Here is a 20000-nt window from a genome sequence, read left to right as displayed (position 1 = left end):
ACACACACACACACACACACACACACACACACACACACTCTCTCTCTCTCTCTCTCTCTCTCTTACCCAGGGTCCTTTGTAAACTTCTTCATAACGTTTGTATTGTCATTTGCCGTCCTGATGGTTTCTCAGTTCTCATTGGCTGCTGGTAATTGGCTGTACTTAGTTAATTAGCTGTAATCAAAGATCCTCTGTACTAAAGAGAGCGCATTTCAAGCAGCGCCAAAGGTATGAAACATTACACACTTCCTGTCTCCAAAAGGGGCGTGGCCTCGTTTGAAAGTGTAGTGAACATCGTTTGGATGGATGAAAAAATTATATTTCTATAATTTATTATTTTCTTTTGCTAACATTAGATATTTACACAGCAGTCAGATTCCCGTCTCATTTGATCAATTTAATTTTTGTTTTCTCTTCCCTGTTCGTCTTTTATTTTCCTCCTCTTCCTCCGAGCAAACCTGATTCTGTTTTTTTTTTTTAGATTATTTAGTTGCAATTAGAGCTGCAGCAGCCTGAACACTGTGTGTGTGTGTGTGTGTGTGTGTGTGTGTGTGTGTGTGTGTCTTGGCCGAAGCACATTAACAGTCCGTTCATTATCCGTGTGAATCTCCCTCTGCACTTAAAGCTTTGATCCGTAAAAAACTTCCAAAACAACAAACTGAGGTGTGAAACTGCTGAATTATTCCTGTCGGCTTCACCTACTTCTGTGATATTTTCAATAATTCAGATCACGTCTGTTCTGGGCAGCTGAACAGTGAACCTACTGTAAACTAACAGCGAAGTACTAAAACCTGCAAGATCCTCCCTCTGTGGACGCTAACAGCCAAAATGGCTCCCGGCGTTTTCAGAGGTAACCAGAGCTTTGTTGTGCTCCGTTAGAGTCAAGTCCAAGTCAAGTTCTGAAGTTATTTAAGACAGGTGCAAATCAGGACTAAAGTCATCCAAAACGTGTCCAAGTCAAGTACAAAATAGTTTTAGCCAATTTCAAGTCTGTCATTCGAGACATGTAAGTCAGGACTCAAGTTATTTAAAGTGCTCATATTATGCTCATTTTCAGGTTCATAATTGTATTTAGAGGTTATATCAGAGTAGTTTTACATGGTTTAATTTTCAAAAAAGACCATATTTTTGTTGTACTGCACATTGCTGCAGCTCCTCTTTTCACCCTGTGTGTTGAGCTCTCTGTTTTAGCTACAGAGTGAGACCTCTCACTGCTGTTATATCTTTGTTGGGAGTCGCACATACGCAGTAGCTAGGTAAGGACTACTAGCCAGTCAAAAGCAGAGTATGAGGGCGTGCCCTGACAGTAGCTAGGTAAGGACTACTAGCCAGTCAGAAGCAGAGTATGAGGGCGTGCCCTGACAGTACCTAGGTAAGGACTACTAGCCAGTCAGAAGCAGAGTGTGAGGGCGTGCCCTGACAGTACCTAGGTAAGGACTACTAGCTAATTAGCTAACTAAATTAGCTGATACATTTTTAAACCTTATCTGCTCTTCCCAGCGTGTCTCCGTGTGTACTTCGTCCACAGTAATTCCACCAATCGGTCCCAAAACGTCCCAGTTAGAGAGGAAACTCCATCTATGTCACTTTGAGGCACCATGTAGAGGCGTCAGACAGCTTGATGGAGGAATAAGCAATATGTGCAGTTAGACTCCCTGAATGTGGCTTTGCTGTGTGTTTATTATCTGCTTGTGCTCTTTAATGACAATCAGATGCGTGGCCTAATTACCACCACAGACACCGAGGCCGGGGCAGACTGCACGGTCAACCAAGGGCATCATGTTTATGTGTGCGTGTTTATGGCAGTGGTGGAAGAAGTATTCAGATCCTTTACTTAAGTAAAAGTACTAATACCACACTGTGAAAATACTGTGTTACAAGTAAAAGTCCTGCATTGAAAATGTTGCTTCAGTCAAAGTCTGTAAGTATCATCAGGAAAATGTAGTTAAAGTATTAAAAGTAAAGAAGTATCCTCCCATTGTAGAAAGTGTAAAGGATCCAACAAGTTGTGTGTTTAATGGTCTGATCATCTCAGCTGGACTTGTAGCTGTTATATTGTTGGTTAGTTTACTTTAGAATAAAACATCAGATACATGTGTTCTGTGTGTGTAAAGTAACTAGTAACTAAAGCTGTAACAGATGAATGTAGTGGAGTAAAAAGTACAATATTTCTCTCTGAAATGTAGCGGAGTAGAAGTAGAAAGTGGCATGAAAAGAAAAGACTCAAGTAAAGTACAAGTACCGCAACATTTGGACTTTAGTGCAGTACTGGAGTGAATGTATTTAGTTACATTCCACCACTGGTTTATGGACCTCGGTAAAAAAGATGATACAAGAAAATGACCAAGGGCAGAGGGTAGGTAAACACACTGCTATGTGTGTGTGTGCATGTGTGCAAGTGCGCGTGCATGTGAGCGCGTACACGTGCGTGCATGCGTGCACATGTGTTCTAAATGAACATAACCTTGACTAAAGGGCAAAATAAAGGGCAAATTGGAATAAATTTATCAAATTATGAAGCCTCGTACAATATTTATAACCAGCGGATCCACTATTCATTACAAAAGATTAAATACCAACTTGTATCAATAATTCATCCTCTTAATCTTCATTTTTAGTGCGATTAAGAGCAGAATGAAATTACATATTTCACACCCGGCTGTATGCTGTTAGCATGCAATTTGGTGAATGTGACTGCAGTCTGAATATATAACACGTTTGGACACAATTATCTAAACACAAATCCTACCAGCTTAATAATTACAGCACTGACGTCTCACGACATAATACATCGAAAAGGAAAGACACCAAGAATGTTCAAATAATTTAGAAATACATTTACAAGTCAACGGCTCAAGAGAAAATGTATTAAATGATTTTCAGGATGAACCATCACAGATTAAAAGAAACTATTAAATATTTACACGTTTACAAAATGAAATAAATTAATATGATATATTATGAGATAGGACTGCAACTAACGATTATTTTCATAGTCAATTAATCTGTTGATTATTTTCTGGATGAATGGATTAGTTCTTTGGTCTCTAAAATGTCAGAAAATGGTTACAAATGTGGATCAGTGTTTCCCAAGATGATGTCCTCAAATGTCTTGTTTTGTCCACAACTCAAAGATATTCAGTTTCCTGTCACAGAGGAGAGAAGAGACTAGAAAAAAATCACATTTAAGAAGCTGGAATCAAAGAATTTTTACTTTTTGTCTTAAAAAATTACTCAAACCGACTAATCGATTATCAAAATAGTTGGCGATTAATTTAAGAGTCGACAACTAATCGATTAATCTTTGCAGCTCTATTATGAGATATTAATCCATATTAAGTTAGCATTTTTACATGATGATAATAATGATGTCTACGCTTCAACAACTGGCTCTTTTGACACCATCACGTTCAATTACGACTGGGTATTGGCCGAAATAATCCAGTACCAAGTAGTATCGAAACTTCCTCAGTACAACGATGCCTGCATTGGATCCTTTTTGTACCCAGATCTAGAAAAAAAAAGACTATAAGTCTGGTTTTGCTCGCAGCCAATCACCGCAAACGTTCTTCGATTTCATAAACCGATTTAACAAAACCGCAGCAGCTACAACCCACACAGCGGTGTTTTTGATGGAGTTGGTAGTTCGTTGTGCCGAGATACCATCAAAATGTTCCAAAATATTTATACACTACATGCCTGGCGTCTGATAAAAAAATAAATGCATTAAATGTGGAAGGATTATTTCAAATGAAGTCTATTGGTATCTGTGTCACTTTAGGACATGTGTCAAACTCAAGGCCCGCGGGCCAAATGCGGCCCCTCGCAAATTCTGATCAGGCCCGCATATCAATTTAGGTTCACAATACATTTTGGCCCACCTACTTGTGCGCCAAACCAAAAACATGGGAAACTGTTTTTCATCTTGCAATTACGCAACACTCAAAGCAGAATTTGGCAAATTTGCCGACTTTGAGACTCAGAAATTCCCCCAGGAGCAGAGAGTTGGCATATTCAGGCTGTGAAAGAGCTTGTTGTGAGTCAGCTGTGTGGTAGCCTGCTTAGAAGATGTAATCATTCTTTTGCTTGATTTGCTAAAGTTTAGGATGGCTTTGGAACTTTTTTTGCTGACTTTTTCAGGGCTTTATGTGGACCAAACTGTAAGTGAGAAGACTGTATGAGACATGCAATAATAGAATCAAAGATATTTTACTTTTTCGATAAAATAAAAGCATGTCAATAAACTCTACATGTCTGGCCCTTGATGTGATTCTCTTTTTCCAGTGTGGCCCTCTGGGAAGTTGAGTTTGACACCCCTGCTTTAAAGTGCTCATATTATGCTCATTTTCAGGTTCATAATTGTATTTAGAGGTTATATCAGAATAGATTTACATGGTTTAATTTTCAAAAAACACCATATTTTTGTTGTACTGCACATTGCTGCAGCTCCTCTTTTCACCCTGTGTTCAGGTCTCTGTTTTAGCTACAGAGTGAGACCTCTCACTGCTGTAACATCTTTGTTGGGAGTCACACATGCTCAGTAGCTAAGTACTGGGCTACTAGCTAGAAGCTAACGCTGCTAGCGGTTAGCCACCTCGTTCTCAATGGCAAAACACTGCTACAACACACACAAGTTCACCCTGATCTTACATGTCTGTTCATAATATGGGCACTTTAAGAGTACTGGTATGGTGATTTTTTTTAAACGATACCCAGGCCTACTTGCAACCCAAGTATTTTTCGATGTTTAAGGTTGTTCACTTCTGCTGTCAACGTCTTTAGTGTCAGCATGCTATCTGGACAAAGCTAGCCTTTTTTGTTGGAGAGACAGATGATTTTGATGTTATTACTTTAAATAATCATAGACCAAAGTCTGAAAAAGTTGGTGTAGATGTCTGAGTCCAAGATATCTGCAATATCATTTTGTCTCTTGACACGGCATAACCACAACTTCCCGAATTTGAAACGGCAGAAGCTAACACGCTTCTCCGCCAGGCTGAAGGTTAAGATGAAATGGCCTACCTTCGTCCTCTTGGCTCCGCTGCGCTTTACTCCGTCTTTCAACCAACCTAGTACTCTGTGCAGCGTCAAACAACGTCGATACCTTGTTGATAGTCATTTGTAGACATTCAAGACGCGGACATAACATTAACACAACTTGATGGGGAAAATGTCACGGCAATCAGAAAACACATGTCCTTTCTCCCGACTCTCTCTTAGTCTGCTTCACTTCCGCTTTGTTTGCTCTGTGACGCAGCTAAGCCACACCCACCTCAGAGTGGCAAACCAATGGAAACCAATAGGTGGATCCTGCCGTGACACTCTCGAATGGCTTACCGGCAATTTCCACTGGATGCGGAACGGCTGCGGAACGTCTCCGGAACGTCTATAGGAGTCATTAGGTTTCCATTAAAGTCAGTGTGTGTATTTCCACTGACTGCAGAACGTCTGCGTCCCGACTCTGTCCCTGCTCCGGCGGTCCCAGCCCTCCGGAGCAGATACGCAGAGCTTCTATTGTTGCCGGACGCCGGAGAGCTCCGCAGCAATTCAGCACACGGCAGATAGTGCGGGACAGGAAGTCGAGCACAGAAACAAAATAAAAATCTGGTTAATTTTCAAAGTAAAATCCAGCGTGCTCACGGCGGGTCATATCTCCCTGCACTACACCTTGAAAACACAGCTCAGAGTAGTTTCCCCTCTACTCCTCTGGATGGAAACTAACTGGTGGTGGTTTTGTGGTTCTATTCTACGTGAATTCGTGAGATCTCGTGGGTCCTCGTGACTACAGCTGTCAGTCATGGCCGCAGCCGTGCCGCAACAAATCCGGACCTGGTGGGTATTGACGGACGGTGGAGCACGCAGCTGTTCCGCAGCGGAGCCGGTCCGCAGACTTTCCGAATCCAGTGGAAATCCACAGTTAGATGTTAAACATCACTCTTTTGAAAATAGTAGTTTGAGGTTGTTTGGTTCAAGCACTGATCTTTGGCTCATTTTGGATTCGATTCAATCTTTCCTGAACATCTTTCATCTGTTCGCTGCTTAATGAATCGCCAATATCGCAATGAATTAATAGCGACAACAGGTGTTATGCAAGGTCATTAATTTAGGCTGGGCCTTAATGAGTCTCCAATGAGTAATACTGTGTGTGTGTGTGTGTGTGTGTGTGTGTGTGTGTGTGTGTGTCTCTCTCTCTCTCTTGGTGCCCATAAGAGCTTGTTGTTATTGGTGTTAACATATGTCGCTGACAAGGTGTCAGGTGTGACTTTTCATCCCTCCTTCTTTTGCCTTTCGTCCTTCTCTCATTTTAATATACCGGTATATTAATCATTTATCAAATGAAAAACAGAGAAACATACAGAACTAACAGATGGAGCGACACAAAGACATATCCATCCGTCCTTCCTTCGCTCCCTGCATCTTTCCCTTGTTCAACCTGTTTTTCCCTCATCCCTCTCTTCCTTCTTTTCTCTCTACAATCATCCATCCGTCCCTTCTTTCCTCCCCTCCCGCTGCCCATCGTCACATCCATAATGTTTCTTTCCATTTTTCTTTCCTTCTGTCCTCCATCCTTCCTACCTTCCTATCATTCCTCTGTTACTTGCATCAACAGATCCATCTTTTTATTTTCCTTTCTCCTTTTCTTGTCTACCCATCTTTTCCTTTTATGATAACTCCATCCACACTTGTTTCTCTCCCTTATACTGTACCTCCATCCTTTTATCCATCCATCTATCCCTAATTGATCATCCTTCCATTCTTTCCTTCCTCCACCTAGTTGTCTGTAATCATCCCCCCTTCCATCCCTCCCACCTACATCTTTTATAACTTTGACCCTCATTCCCCTTTTTTCTCATCTGTCCTGCATCTATTTCTTCCTCCTGTCAACAGTATTTTTTCTTCCTCTCTTCTTATCTTTTCATGCTTCCAATCCCCATGTCCCTCTTTCTCTTTTCCCTCTCATCCTTCGCCATCCATCCTTCCATCCTCCAGATTAAACCCCCGTAGACCTTTGCATTCACACGTCTTTCCCTGCATACCCCATCTCTCCATTCATCTTCCATCTCTCTCTCTCTCCTTCCATCTCTCCAGCTCTCCCCCTCCCCCTCTTTCTCTCTGTCCGTCCATCCGTCTGCAGAGGGGCGATTCATGTAAATGTCAGGAAATATCAGAGCTGGGGTGGTGGGATTAGGCGGCGAGGAGAAGATACACTGATAGCAGCAAATATAACGCTCCGACAAGACGGGCAGCACCGGGGATTAGGACGGACACACACACACACACACACACACACACACACACACACACACACACACACACACACACACCTGAGATTCAGACAGGGTTTATGTTTGTGTGAGAATATGTGTTATGTGACTTCTACAGTGTGTCGCTGCGTTATAAAAAAGATTTGTTGTGCATATGTGAAGATTTTCAAGTGACATCTGTAGTGTATATTGAAGATGAAGGTAAAGGGTGTGTGTGTGTGTGTGTGTGTGTGTGTGTGTGTGTGTGTGTGTGTTTTGTCAGGGTGAGTGAGCGCAGAAAGAGAGGGAGCTCAAGAGGTAGAAAGGTGTTTAATACGAGTGTGAAAGCAGTGTAATATTTAACAGCTTAGTGGGATTTGTCTGTCACATTACAGGGGATTGGACTGAGTCTGGCAACACACACACACACACACACACACACACACACACACACACACACACACACACACACACACACACCCTGAAAAGGTGGATGGATGAATCTGAATCTTTCTCTGGAGTTACAGGTGTTTTCCGTTATTTTTTTAATAACTTCACCACTGCACTTTTTGGGGAGGAGAGTATTCTTCATCAACCTGGGGGGAGTTAATATTCTACATTTGAAAAATAAAAATAGCTGCAAACAAAAAAATAACAAAAGCAACTTAAAATACTCAGTATTTCCCCACCCTGACTGTATTCCTGCAGCGTGGAGAAGACTTTGAAACATCAAAATCCTAGTAATTAAAAAATATTTTTAGCAACTTTGATATTTTTATATATAAATATTAGATGGTTATTTAAAAGAACTTTTCCATTTTTGAAAACGATCTGATCACTTAAAGCCTTTTTATAAGCCTGTATGGATCTTAACAGAACATCTCGGCGTACTGAAGGAATTTAGTGTAGAAAGTCACGAGCAATACAATAAAACTGTAGAATAATGGTACCTCCCAGGTCCTAAAATTGCGAGAGATGCGAGGAGAGAGGAAACGAGGAAATGTGTTTTTAGAGGCTTGGGATCTACTCTTTGTGTTATAGCGATTGCTCCTAAAATAAGTGTGTTAATTGTTATTCGTTTTATTTATTCTTTCACATGCCAGCATTTTGTGCAATAATTAGGGCTGTCAAACGATTACATTTTCTTAATCGCGATTAATCGTTGAATTTCTATAGTTAATCACGATTAATTGCATGTTTTATCACATGATTAAAATTCTATTATTGTGCATTTCAGAACTGTTTTTAAGTCCATATTAACAATGGAAAGCAATTCTGACCAGTGGATCTTGATTGGGAATGAAATGAGTGGAAAGAAAATGACTTTATGAAGTTGATTTTAAGATTTGTATTTGTTTATTATATATTTAATCTAGTCACACATTTGAATCTAGAGTCAATATTAGGGTTGGGTATTGTTTGGTTTGGAGACCGGCGCTAAAGCGGTACTTTTAAAACGGTACCGGTGCCTTAACGGTGCCTGAACCAATAACCAAAATAACTTATTTCACTAGTAAATAGCTGTTGAATGACAAAAACAACCACCAGATGGGAAAAGGGCATTTAACAACAACCTTGAATGCACCACGAGGCTGCAAATTACCAGTTTTGTTGAACGCACCGTCTGTGTTTTTCCGACAACAGCAGCTGCAGATTGTTACATCCCGGTGTTGAATCCTCTACAGTGAAATACAGACAAACCGTTTAGCGTTAGCTGTCAGCATTGTAACCGTGTTTAATCCAGCTTCTAGCTAGCGGTAGGCTAATGTTAGCTGCTGACGAGTATAGTGTTAACTAGCTAGCGGTAGGCTAACATTAGCTTCTGTCGAGTATAGTGTTAACTAGCTAGTGGTAGGCTAACGTTAGCTGCTGTCGAGTATAGTGTTAACTAGCTAGCGGTAGGCTAACATTAGCTGCTGTCGAGTATAGTGTTAACTAGCTAGTGGTAGGCTAACGTTAGCTGCTGTCGAGTATAGTGTTAACTAGCTAGTGGTAGGCTAACGTTAGCTGCTGTTGAGTATAGTGTTAACTAGCTAGCGGTAGGCTAACGTTAGCTGCTGTCGAGTATAGTGTTAACTAGCTAGCGGTAGGCTAACGTTAGCTGCTGTCGAGTATAGTGTTAACTAGCTAGTGGTAGGCTAACATTAGCTGCTGTTGAGTATAGTGTTAACTAGCTAGTGGTAGGCTAACATTAGCTGCTGTTGAGTATAGTGTTAACTAGCGTCACGTGCAGCGGTGTTTCTGTTTCCTGTAACGTCTGTTTCAGAGCATCAGAGAGAAGAGCAGACATATCAGTGGCACCAGAATGAGGCGCCGAAATTGGCGTTGCTATTCCTGCAGCAGCAGGATGTGTTACGAGGAAGTACGGCAAAATAGTTGCCTGTTAGGCACGACGCAAAGCCGAGTGAAGTGAAAATAAATTAATAAATGGCGGCATGCGATTAATACGATTTAAAAAGAATTAACGCTTTATGCTCGGCCCTTAATCGCATCGCGATTAACGCGTTAATGCTGACAGCCCTAGCAATAATCCAATCATTTATGTATCATATGCAACGCACTTTACTGTCAGAAATGGACTTTTATTAAATGGAATTTTAATTGCATACGTTGGCAATGAGTGTATGGCCAATTGTGTAGTGTAAGTGAGTATGGATAGATGATGAATAGGAACATTATTTATTTATTTGAGCCCATTTTTTCTTTTAAAATGTCAAAGTATCTATCTATATCTCTAATTCTAAAACTACTGAAAGAAAACACTGAATTGTAATGATATAATGCATACTTTTGTTAAGTGTCAAAACCACTTTAGTTCCCTGTTAGTCTTTAGTAACCCGACAGAAGGTAAAATGCCCAAATCAAAGAATATAGAAGTAAGTCCTTAAAACAGTCGATAGAAGAGCAAATCGGTCAGAAACTGGAGGGAGGTTGAAAACATCTGAATGCGACCCTGAAGAAAATCCACATCTCATGTTTTTAAATAACATTTTCATCTTAATTTGAATATATTTTCTATATTTATCTACTTCAGGTGATTCCCTGCATCAGAACAACAAACTCTCCTCTCGAATACCTCAAGCGAGCCTCACTGTATATTTTATATACATATATAATTTTCTTTTTTCAAGAGTCTGGGAGTCTGGAACATACCAATTTCCCCCGGGGAGGGGGAGTGTGTGTGCGTGGGGTGCAGAGGTTGGGGCGTGTCACGCAGGCTGAGGTGTGAGAGAGGTGATAGGTCGAGATTAAACCATGTTCCTTTGGACACGGGGGACACAAATCCTGTTAGAGAGCTGAACCAAACAGCCCTGAGCACGCATGCACACACACACACACACACACACACACACACACACACACACACGCACGCACGCACGCACGCACGCACACGCACACACGCACACACACACACTCACGCTTTTAACACACATACATCAGAATTTCTGATACTCAAAGAACACATGTTGCGTTTTGTGTGTGTGTGTGTGTGTGTGTGTGTGTGTGTGTGAGCGAGGGGGAGGGGGAGGGGGAGGGAGAGAAATATTCAGGTAAGAAGTGATAAGTGACCTCCTGGGTGGCACTTCACGCAGCCTGAGCTGAGTTAAATAATGTTTGTGTGTGTGTGTGTGTGTGTGTGTGTGTGTATGTATGAGGCACTTGTACATTTGTGATTGTGACTGTTGGCACTTGTATGGTGACTCTGACTGTGTGTGTGTGTGTGTGTGTGTGTGTGTGTGTGTGTGTGTGTGTGTGTGTCTTATCAGTGTAGCTGGTGGAGACAGCTTGTTGGCCTCGGGCCTCTATTTCACCCTACAGACCACACAGAGAAGGAGAGAGGGGGGGTTGGAGGTGAGAGAGAGGGAGGCAAGGAGGGAGGGAGGAGTGGAGTAAGGTTGGGGATAGATAAAGAGAGGAGGAATCAAGGCAAAAAAGAGTCAGAGAATGGAAGGAAAAAGATGGATAAAAGTTGTTAGTCTGCTTTTCACCTCCCAGACTCTGGGACAGGAAGTGATAACCCACTCAATGGTGCTCAAATGGTCTTGTACAAATTACATTTCTATTCCTATAATTTGCTTTGCCGAGTACGTTCTTTAAGGGAAACATAATGATTAGCGGCAACATATTTTTAAGTAAAGGAAGTACCACATGGGTGGTGGTCAGGGTGGATGTTGGCCAACCAGTCCTCCAAACCATACAACCATATCGGCCGTTTGTTCCTTACCCTCCATTAGGGTTGGGTACCTAAACCCGGTTCCTACGTAACCAGTAGGAATCGGACCCGATTAGAACGCAAATTTCGGTTCCTCATTTCGGTTCCACTTAATGTGTCGACTGAAATATTTTCCCTCTGACGCTCCGAAACGGACGTAAAAATATCACACTTTCTCTGTAGTCTACCGTTAGCTAGCTACCGTAAATGTAGGCTTTTTTGGGCTCACCAAAACAGACGTAAAAACATATTAACCATTCACTGCACGTGATCGCTAGAAAACATATTACATCTTTGATGTCATTTTTCAGTTTTTCAAGAATCGGTTTAGGAATCGGAATCGTTTTAAAAGTACCGGTTCGGCATCGGAATCGTAAAAATCCAAACGATAACCAACCCTACCCTCCATACGACCCACAGGAGTGTTTTCAAAAATTAGCGCCCCTAGCAGCGGCAGGAAATACAACCCACAGTAGTGTTTTCCATCCTCATATCTAAACCAGACAACTCAACTATCATGGTAATAAACACGCCGTTAACGTGAAACGGTCACAGTTTAGGCACAAAAACTACGAAGTTAATTTGAGAAAAAGATGGTTTGAGGGGTGAGCTGTCTTAAGGTGGCATACAAACGTGGTTAGGTTTAGCTTACTGATCTCATTAAGTGGCGTATGTATGACACGCCAATTCGTATGCCATTTTGGCGTGTTATTAAGAGACTATCGCTTTTTAGTGTGTTCATCAACGCCTTTTGGCCTCCATTGACTTACATTACGTGTGAATTATTGCCGTAGCGAGTAGTATGAAAGGACGGAAGTTCGTGGAGGGCGGTTGGTTGGGGTGGGGGATGGGTCAAACACAGGACTTTCACCCAGGAGAGCCGGGATCGCGTCCCGCGTGTGGCGTTTATCAACCGTTTTTTAATAAAGCCTTCCCCAATGTTCTTTTTCTAAACCCAACCGTTTATTGTTTTCCTAAGCGTGTGACGTTGGTCACCGTCGTTCTTTTTGTCGTTTTTTAGTGTGTTACTAAAGCATATCGCAATAGCACGGCACGTTCTCGTGATAACATGCGAGACGTGACAACGCCATGTGGCGTGGTATACAGCGTAGACATACATGTGGATAGCTCAAAATGCGTACAGATAACACGCCACTTTGCTTTAGGAAAGTGGCGTGTATGTTTACGCAAAGTCATGATGCCATGTTGGGTTATGAGACCATTTTGGCTTAAAGAAAGGACACATGACTAATAAATCATGAAAACTGTTGAAGATTAATTTTCTATCAATCCATTAATTGACTTATCGTTTCAGCACACAATTTCATGTTTTTGTTTGACAGCCAGGTCTCCAATCATTGGATCTCGGAGCATCATTGAACGCACCCATAGAACGGTTCTTCCTTTAGATTTCGGTTAATCAGAGACGTTTAACTGAAGGATAAATCAGTATAATTAAATGGTTTCTTGGGTTCAGGTTACAGTATGTTGTCCACAGTTCAATTTCTCATACATAGAAATAATTGTCACATAATTTCATACAAAATAAGTGTTGGTTTTCTGTAACGTGAAACCTCAATTTGACTTTTAACATTAGTCGTGTCACAGAAAGGGTTAAATACAAAAGACCATCCAGTGAGGAAACTCTGAACAGTTGAGTGTTTTTTTGGGGCAAAGAGGAGGAAAGGAGGAACAACACGAGGACAGGATACAGTTTTTTTTTTTTTTTAAGTCAAAAGAAGAGGAGGATACGATGAGGGAAAGGAGGGATGTAAGAAAGAGAAAAGAAGAGTAGAGGAGGAACAGGGGATGTGATAGAGATCCGGGTCAGCTGACTCTGAGCGTGGAGATTGAAGCATCCTGAACACGCAGAGCAGCTCTTCTCCCCCTCTGAGTGATTTAAATATTGACCTCAGGTTATTACGAGCTTTTTAAATCAAATTACCAAGTGTTGGACTCCTGCCTGATACCTGATAGAGCCAATCAGACGGCTCGTCCCGCTGCCCGGAGCTCCACCACACAGCACTTTACATAAATTAAGATTAAAGTTGGGGGAAGTTTGGGGAGTTAGTTTAACCGCACAGTGACACTCTATCAAGATAATTTGTGTTAACAAAATCTCAGCGTTGGGGTTCATCCCTGGTTTAAGATCGGCTAAGCTGCGTTTCCAGGTCATTTAAAGTGATAAAACTGTTTGCAGCTGGAGGGATTTCATGTTACACAGCAGCAGAAGGTGTCACGCCAACACTGTATGTTAACGCTTTAAAATAAGTTTGCAGGTTCAGGAATACATGCATACAGTCTGGACATAGTGAACATATTTAACTCTATTCCTCATGAATGAAGTCATAACAGAACCGGTAAAAAATGGCACATTGAAGTATCTTCATCGAGTGCAATGCTGTGGTTTTTTTATCAACAGATCTTGATGTTTTGCATCGTTTTGTGAAACCAATTTAGCCTGAAATATTGACTGTGGTTTATTTTGGGGATTTCCTCTAGAATTTAGAACAAAGAGCAAAAATCAATGTTTCTTACGACAGCGTGTTAGGGACATTTAAGAATAAAATAAAAATGATGGACCCAGTGGAAAAACTTGGATATTCTCTAAGATTATAGTTACAAATTTACGAGAAAAGAAACTTAAATATTCTCTGATATTAAAGTCTAAGTATTCCACATTCTAAGTAGGTCGGGGTGGATGTTTGGTTCATAAAACACAGGACTTTCTAGCCGGGGAGCGGAGTTCATTTCCCGGCAAAAACTAAAGACTTTCACCTAGGAAACGCACGTTCGTTCCCTGGGAGTGTTTTAACCCAAACCCTGATCTTTTTTCTAATCTTAAATAGTCTTATGGTGTCTAAACTTAACTGTCGTCGCCACATGACATTCACTGCTTGTTGGCTAAACTCAACTGCAACGGCCGCTGAAAGGACCGACAGCTTACGGTGCTCTGTACCCGCCTCACAGTCACCGTTTGTTGGCTAATTTTAACTGTAAAAACAAAACGTCCTCACTCCCAACTCGTAAAATACTGACGCTTGGTCAATGTGTCTCAGCGTCAGATACCGATGCTCGGCCATCAGCTGTGTGCTCGACCATCAGCTGAGTGCTCGGTCATCAGCTGTGTGCTCTGCCATCAGCTGTGTGCTCGGCCATCAGCTGTGTGCTCGGCCATCAGCTGTGTGCTCGGTCATCAGCTGTGTGCTCGGCCATCAGCTGTGTGCTCGGCCATCAGCTGTGTGCTCGGCCATCAGCTGTGTGCCTGGTCATCAGCTTTGTGCTTGGTCATCAGCTGTGTGCTTGGCCATCAGCCGTGTGCTCGGCCATCAGCTGTGTGCCTGGTCATCAGCTTTGTGCTTGGCCATCAGCCGTGTGCTCGGCCATCAGCTGTGTGCTCGGCCATCAGCTGTTTGCCTGGTCATCAGCTGTGTGCTTGGCCATCAGCTGTGTGCTTGGCCATCAGCTGTGTGCTTGGCCATCAGCTGTGTGCTCGGCCATCAGCTGTGTGCTTGGCCATCAACTGTGTGCTCGGTCATCAGCTGTGTGCTCAGTCATCAGCTGTGTGCTCGTCATCAGCTGTGTGCTTGGCCATCAGATGTGTGCTCGGTCATCAGCTGTGTGCTCGGTCATCAGCTGTGTGCTCGGCCATCAGCTGTGTGCCTGGTCATCAGCTTTGTGCTTGGTCATCAGCTGTTTGCTTGGCCATCAGCTGTGTGCTCGGCCATCAGCTGTGTGCTCGGCCATCAGCTGTGTGCTTGGCCATCAAGTGGTATTTCAGACTGGACGTGCTGCGATGATAGCTCAGTTCACAACGACAAAACACACAGATGACTTTGGTCTTGTCAATGGAACCATTTGGCAACTTTTTAAAAGTAAACTTTCCATTCAGAATCTTATTGGCATCCATTTCGGCGTCTCACGCTCGTCATCCACTCAAAACGTAACGTTAGCCTACTACTCTTTGGCCGCCAATCTCTAGGTATGGTGAAGGGTATGTGATGCTGTGGGGCTATTTTAATTCCAAAGGCCAAGGGAACTTTATCAGGATGCATAGTATCCTGGATCCATGAAATAACTGGCCTTTCAAAATAAATAATCTGCCTGCCTCTATGGGAATTTAACATAGGGGTGTGTATAATTATGGCCCATGTATTTTAAGGAAGAACATTTATTTATTTACAATACATTATTAATTCACAAAAAAAAGATTTTTCCTCATTTTTTTAATTAAGGCATTAAGATCAATTTCCAAAAGATGATTTTTTTATTCCTCTTTTTAGTCAACTTGACCATGGGTATGAATACTTATGAGCAGCACTGTGTATATATATATATATATATATATATATATATGTATATGTGCGTCTGCTCTACCAACTGAGCTAACCTGACCACAGAGTCAAATGTTTTTAAGTCGAATATGGATAAATGTGAAACATTGTCTCACCAGATAATTCATTAGTTTTGTCGACTTCAACTTTCTGCTGTTTGCTCTTCAGTCAGAGTCTTAACTCTCCAAACATTATACATTTTTTAAAAGTCTTTTTAATTCACTGATGCAGTGGTTTTTTTTTTCTCTCTCCAGCTTTCTCATTCCTCTTCAGGTGGGCGTTTTTTCATAATGAACTGAGTTTCAACTTGTTTTGTGTAAATATCCCCATTAAGCTCCTAAAAAGTTTGACTCTCCGCTGCTGTTATCCTCACAGTGAAGCCAATTGAGTATAAATGATGTTATAATTGATGCTTTAGCCAAACAAAGTGGAGCACATCGACATTCTTAAAACTGTTTTCTGACCTTTTTGCATCAAAGCTTGCATGATATTGAAAGCTTCTGTTGTTAATTATCACCAATAATCTGCTGCGGCGAATGGAAATGACTGAAATCAGCCTAAATTAATGATCCTCTAAACTACATGCGGTCAGTGAATCCATCTTTTTTTTTGTTTTTTCCTCCCCTCATCCCAAAAGTTGTCGAGACACAAAGTGAAAAGTGTCTCGCGTGCTCCTCCCTCCCTCCCACCCACCTGCAACCGTCTACAACGGCTAAATGAAATATGCAAATAATCACTGCCGATCCCAATAAGAAATAATTAACGCTGTCTGCTCTCCGTGGCAGCAGGTATTAGCATGCCAAAGCACTCCAAAATGTAATTTATAAAGTGAGTTTAAAAAAAAAAACGAGCGAGCTCTTTCTGTGTCTTTGCCAACGGCAATCTGACGTTTCTAATGCACTCAGAGAGGGAATAAATTGATAGTGGTGGCGGCGTGCGGGCTTTTTCTCTTTTAATTTTCCATTCCTGATATTTCTCAAATATTTAATTACGCGGATGGTAAAAGTGAATATGTAAAGTGAGTGTTTTTCTTGTCTTTTTTTTTTTTTTTTTTTTTAAGCCACAGATGGTTTGTGTCATATTACCTTGTTAAACATGGATACGGTGGCAGTGATTATTAGAGGATGTAGTCGAGTTTGATGAAAGTTGGCGGGAAGTGGCGGCGACAGCAGAATGATTGGTTAACGAGCAGGCGCCTCGAGAGTCGGGGAAATGAGTTTGCTTCGTCCGGCTTCACTCTTTGACTGACTGCTGGAGAAAAGTTTGGGTGTTTCTCCTCCAGCTTTATTTCAGTGGCTGAGTGCAGGAGGGTTGTCAGCGGGCTGTCCATCTTCGTGACTTTCAGCGGGAGCAGCAGTAAATAAGCTTCAACTTTTGCATCTTTGACATTATATTTCCCTCTGGGAAAAAGAAATCCACATAAACCCGTTAACATCTGGCTTTTGAATTGGTTAGTTAGTTAGTTAGTGTTATTTTTAGCGATGCATCGAATCCAGGTTTTTGGGGTTCGGCTGAATACCGAATCCACTGGTTAAGATTCTGCCGAATCTGAAACCGAATACCGAATCCTCGTCCCATTCTCAGTCCATGAACACAGTAAACACATGAATGAAGTAAACAGTGACTGTCCTTCCTTTGCCGTACCTGAAGTTGCTGCATTCTGGCTGCTGTCTGTAGATTCCTTCATGCACAACTCGTATTCTTTCGGATGTTTCATACCAGATGTTGTAACAGCGGTGATGTTGTGTATAGTTTAGGGTCCTCGCCACCACCAGACTAATCAGCATTGCAGATTGAACATGTAGCTGGACTTGAATGGTCTTCTTTTGACTGAAAGTACTGCCAAACTACACTTTTTCTGCTCACCAGTTCCATTTCCACTTTCTCACAGCCTACTGCATTGAACGCTCCACCTACGTAAACACCTTCCTGTAATCAACGGCGCCGTCATTACGTCGACCAGCGTAGCGCAAGCGTAGGGTTCCCTGTCAAAAAGCCAAATATTCAGCCAAATCCAAAGCCGAATCCTGGATTCGGTGCATCCCTGGTTATTTTGGTGTTTTAAAGAGTTAGTTTGGATTTTCCAAAGTCACAAAAGAACACGTATTCACAGAATCAGAAACAGTTTCTTTTTATTTAATTAACTCTTAATTAACTCTTTATTTTTTTTAGACCTTTATTTCTATAGGACAGCTTAGACTTGAAAGGTCAGAGAGAGGGTGGAATGACATGTAGCAAAGGGCTGCAGGTCGGAGTCAAACCCTTGGCCGCTGCATTGAGGAGTAAACCTCTATATATGGGCGCCCGCTCTACCAGGTGAGCTAACCAGGCGCCTGCAAAAAAGGTTTTTTGAGTGGAATTTGCCTTGGTGAAAGGTGCATACATAAACAAACAAACAAATTAAACATTAATATGAAATACACAATGCATCTTTTAGGGGTGGCAGTAGGTCAGTCCGAAGGGAGTTGGGTTGGGAAGCGGAGGGTCGCTGGTTCAAGTCCCCGTACGGACTGAAGTACGGAGTGTGGACTGATAGCTGGAGCACTGGGCACTGCCAAGGTGCTCTTAAGCAAGGCACCGACCCAACCGCTCAGGGCGCCTGTTCAGCAGTCGCAGCCCACTCACTCTGACATCTCTCCATTGCATGTAAAGGACCTGAGCATGTGTGTATTATAGTATAGTATATATATAATAAAGACTGTAAATTATTATTAATACAGAAAAACAAATGTATACATACCAAATAACTGTTGCATGAGAAAAAAGAGACTGAATGGGTTGAGTGCAGAATTTGCAAAGAATATATACAGTATATATATATATATATATATATATATATACAGTAGTATGTGCACTCACTCTAAGCAGGTTTTGAGTATGCAGTGTGTTTCGTATAACCAAATCAGTATGCATACTAAAAAACGGCTTAGTTGGACACTATTGGGAAGGGAAGCTACTCACGGCTGGAAATAAATTGCGTGAAACAGTTCCAGGAAGATCTTGGAAGACAAAAAAACAAGTATTTAAATCATCCGAGGCTTATTTTCTCTACAACAGTACCAACAATCCTTTTGATTTAAAACCCAAATCGCATTGTCTTTCAATTTTCCATATTTTGAGGTTATTATCCCTACTTTATTTGATCTTAGCTCCATATATTTCTTTATTTCTGCCTCTTTTTCCCTCCCCCATACATCCACACATTTCTACATGACATAACTTTTATACACGCACACAAACTTTTACAAACTTCATCCTGCCATTAATATACAGAGCACTTCCCCTCATAATCTCTGTTTTCATCCTTAAACATATTTGTTTTTATTGTTTGTTGCGTCTCTTTTTTTACTTTTCACATCGTTATCGGACACTTCTTCCTTACAGCTAGTATGTAGGACATGACCGAGGCCTTCAGCTTTGACAAAATGCGTTTTCTAATTTCCCCAACTTTTTTTCCTACTGGGAGGGACATTAAACTAAAACATGATGCTGAATAAATAACAATCATCATCAGGAGGTTATCTGACTTTCAGAGTATTTAATGTCCGCATGTTTGAGGACATTTTGCGACAAATTTCTTGGGACAGAAATGATGCACATCAGATCCAAGAAGAGAGACAGAGAGGATTTTATTTCAAAATAAGAGCATCCAAAGGAAGAGGATTATTCCATCTCTGATGAGCAGATTAGATGTTTTTTCTTTTCTGTTTTCTGGCTGATTGAAAGGATGTTCTGAAACAGTGGACACTTTATTTTTCATTTAGGAAGGCTGCTGAAGGAATTCTGCTCTGACAAAAGAAAGACATATGTTCACACACACACACACACACACACACACACACACACACACACACACACACACACACACACACACACACACACACACACACACAGACTGTCCTCCTGGTGACTTAATTACATCCACCCCCTCTCTGTTCTCAGAGCCACACAATCAAAACCACATTTTGATATAATTTCACTCATTTGTATTCATACACACTTACTGCGCAGACATGCACACATATGCGAACACACACGCGCACACACACACACACACACACACACACACACACACACACACACACACACACACACACACACACACACACACACACACAGACACACTCTGACATGTCCTCGCTCTGTTTCTGATCAAAGATTCTCCATCTTGTTCTTAAATAAAAAACATAAAAAAGGACCACTGTAGGC

General features: G+C 41.6%; 1 protein-coding gene across 3 annotated transcripts in view; it reads left to right on the top strand.

Annotated features, from left to right (window-relative positions):
* akap6 (A kinase (PRKA) anchor protein 6) overlaps nucleotides 1–20000 on the top strand; it is a 281507-nt gene that overhangs the window by 100037 nt on the left and 161470 nt on the right. The gene's annotated exons all lie outside the window — the stretch shown is intronic.

Source organism: Sander lucioperca, chromosome 18 (genome assembly GCF_008315115.2).
Source record: "Sander lucioperca isolate FBNREF2018 chromosome 18, SLUC_FBN_1.2, whole genome shotgun sequence".
Lineage (NCBI taxonomy): Eukaryota > Metazoa > Chordata > Actinopteri > Perciformes > Percidae > Sander > Sander lucioperca.
This window is presented reverse-complemented; position numbering and strand designations above follow the sequence as displayed.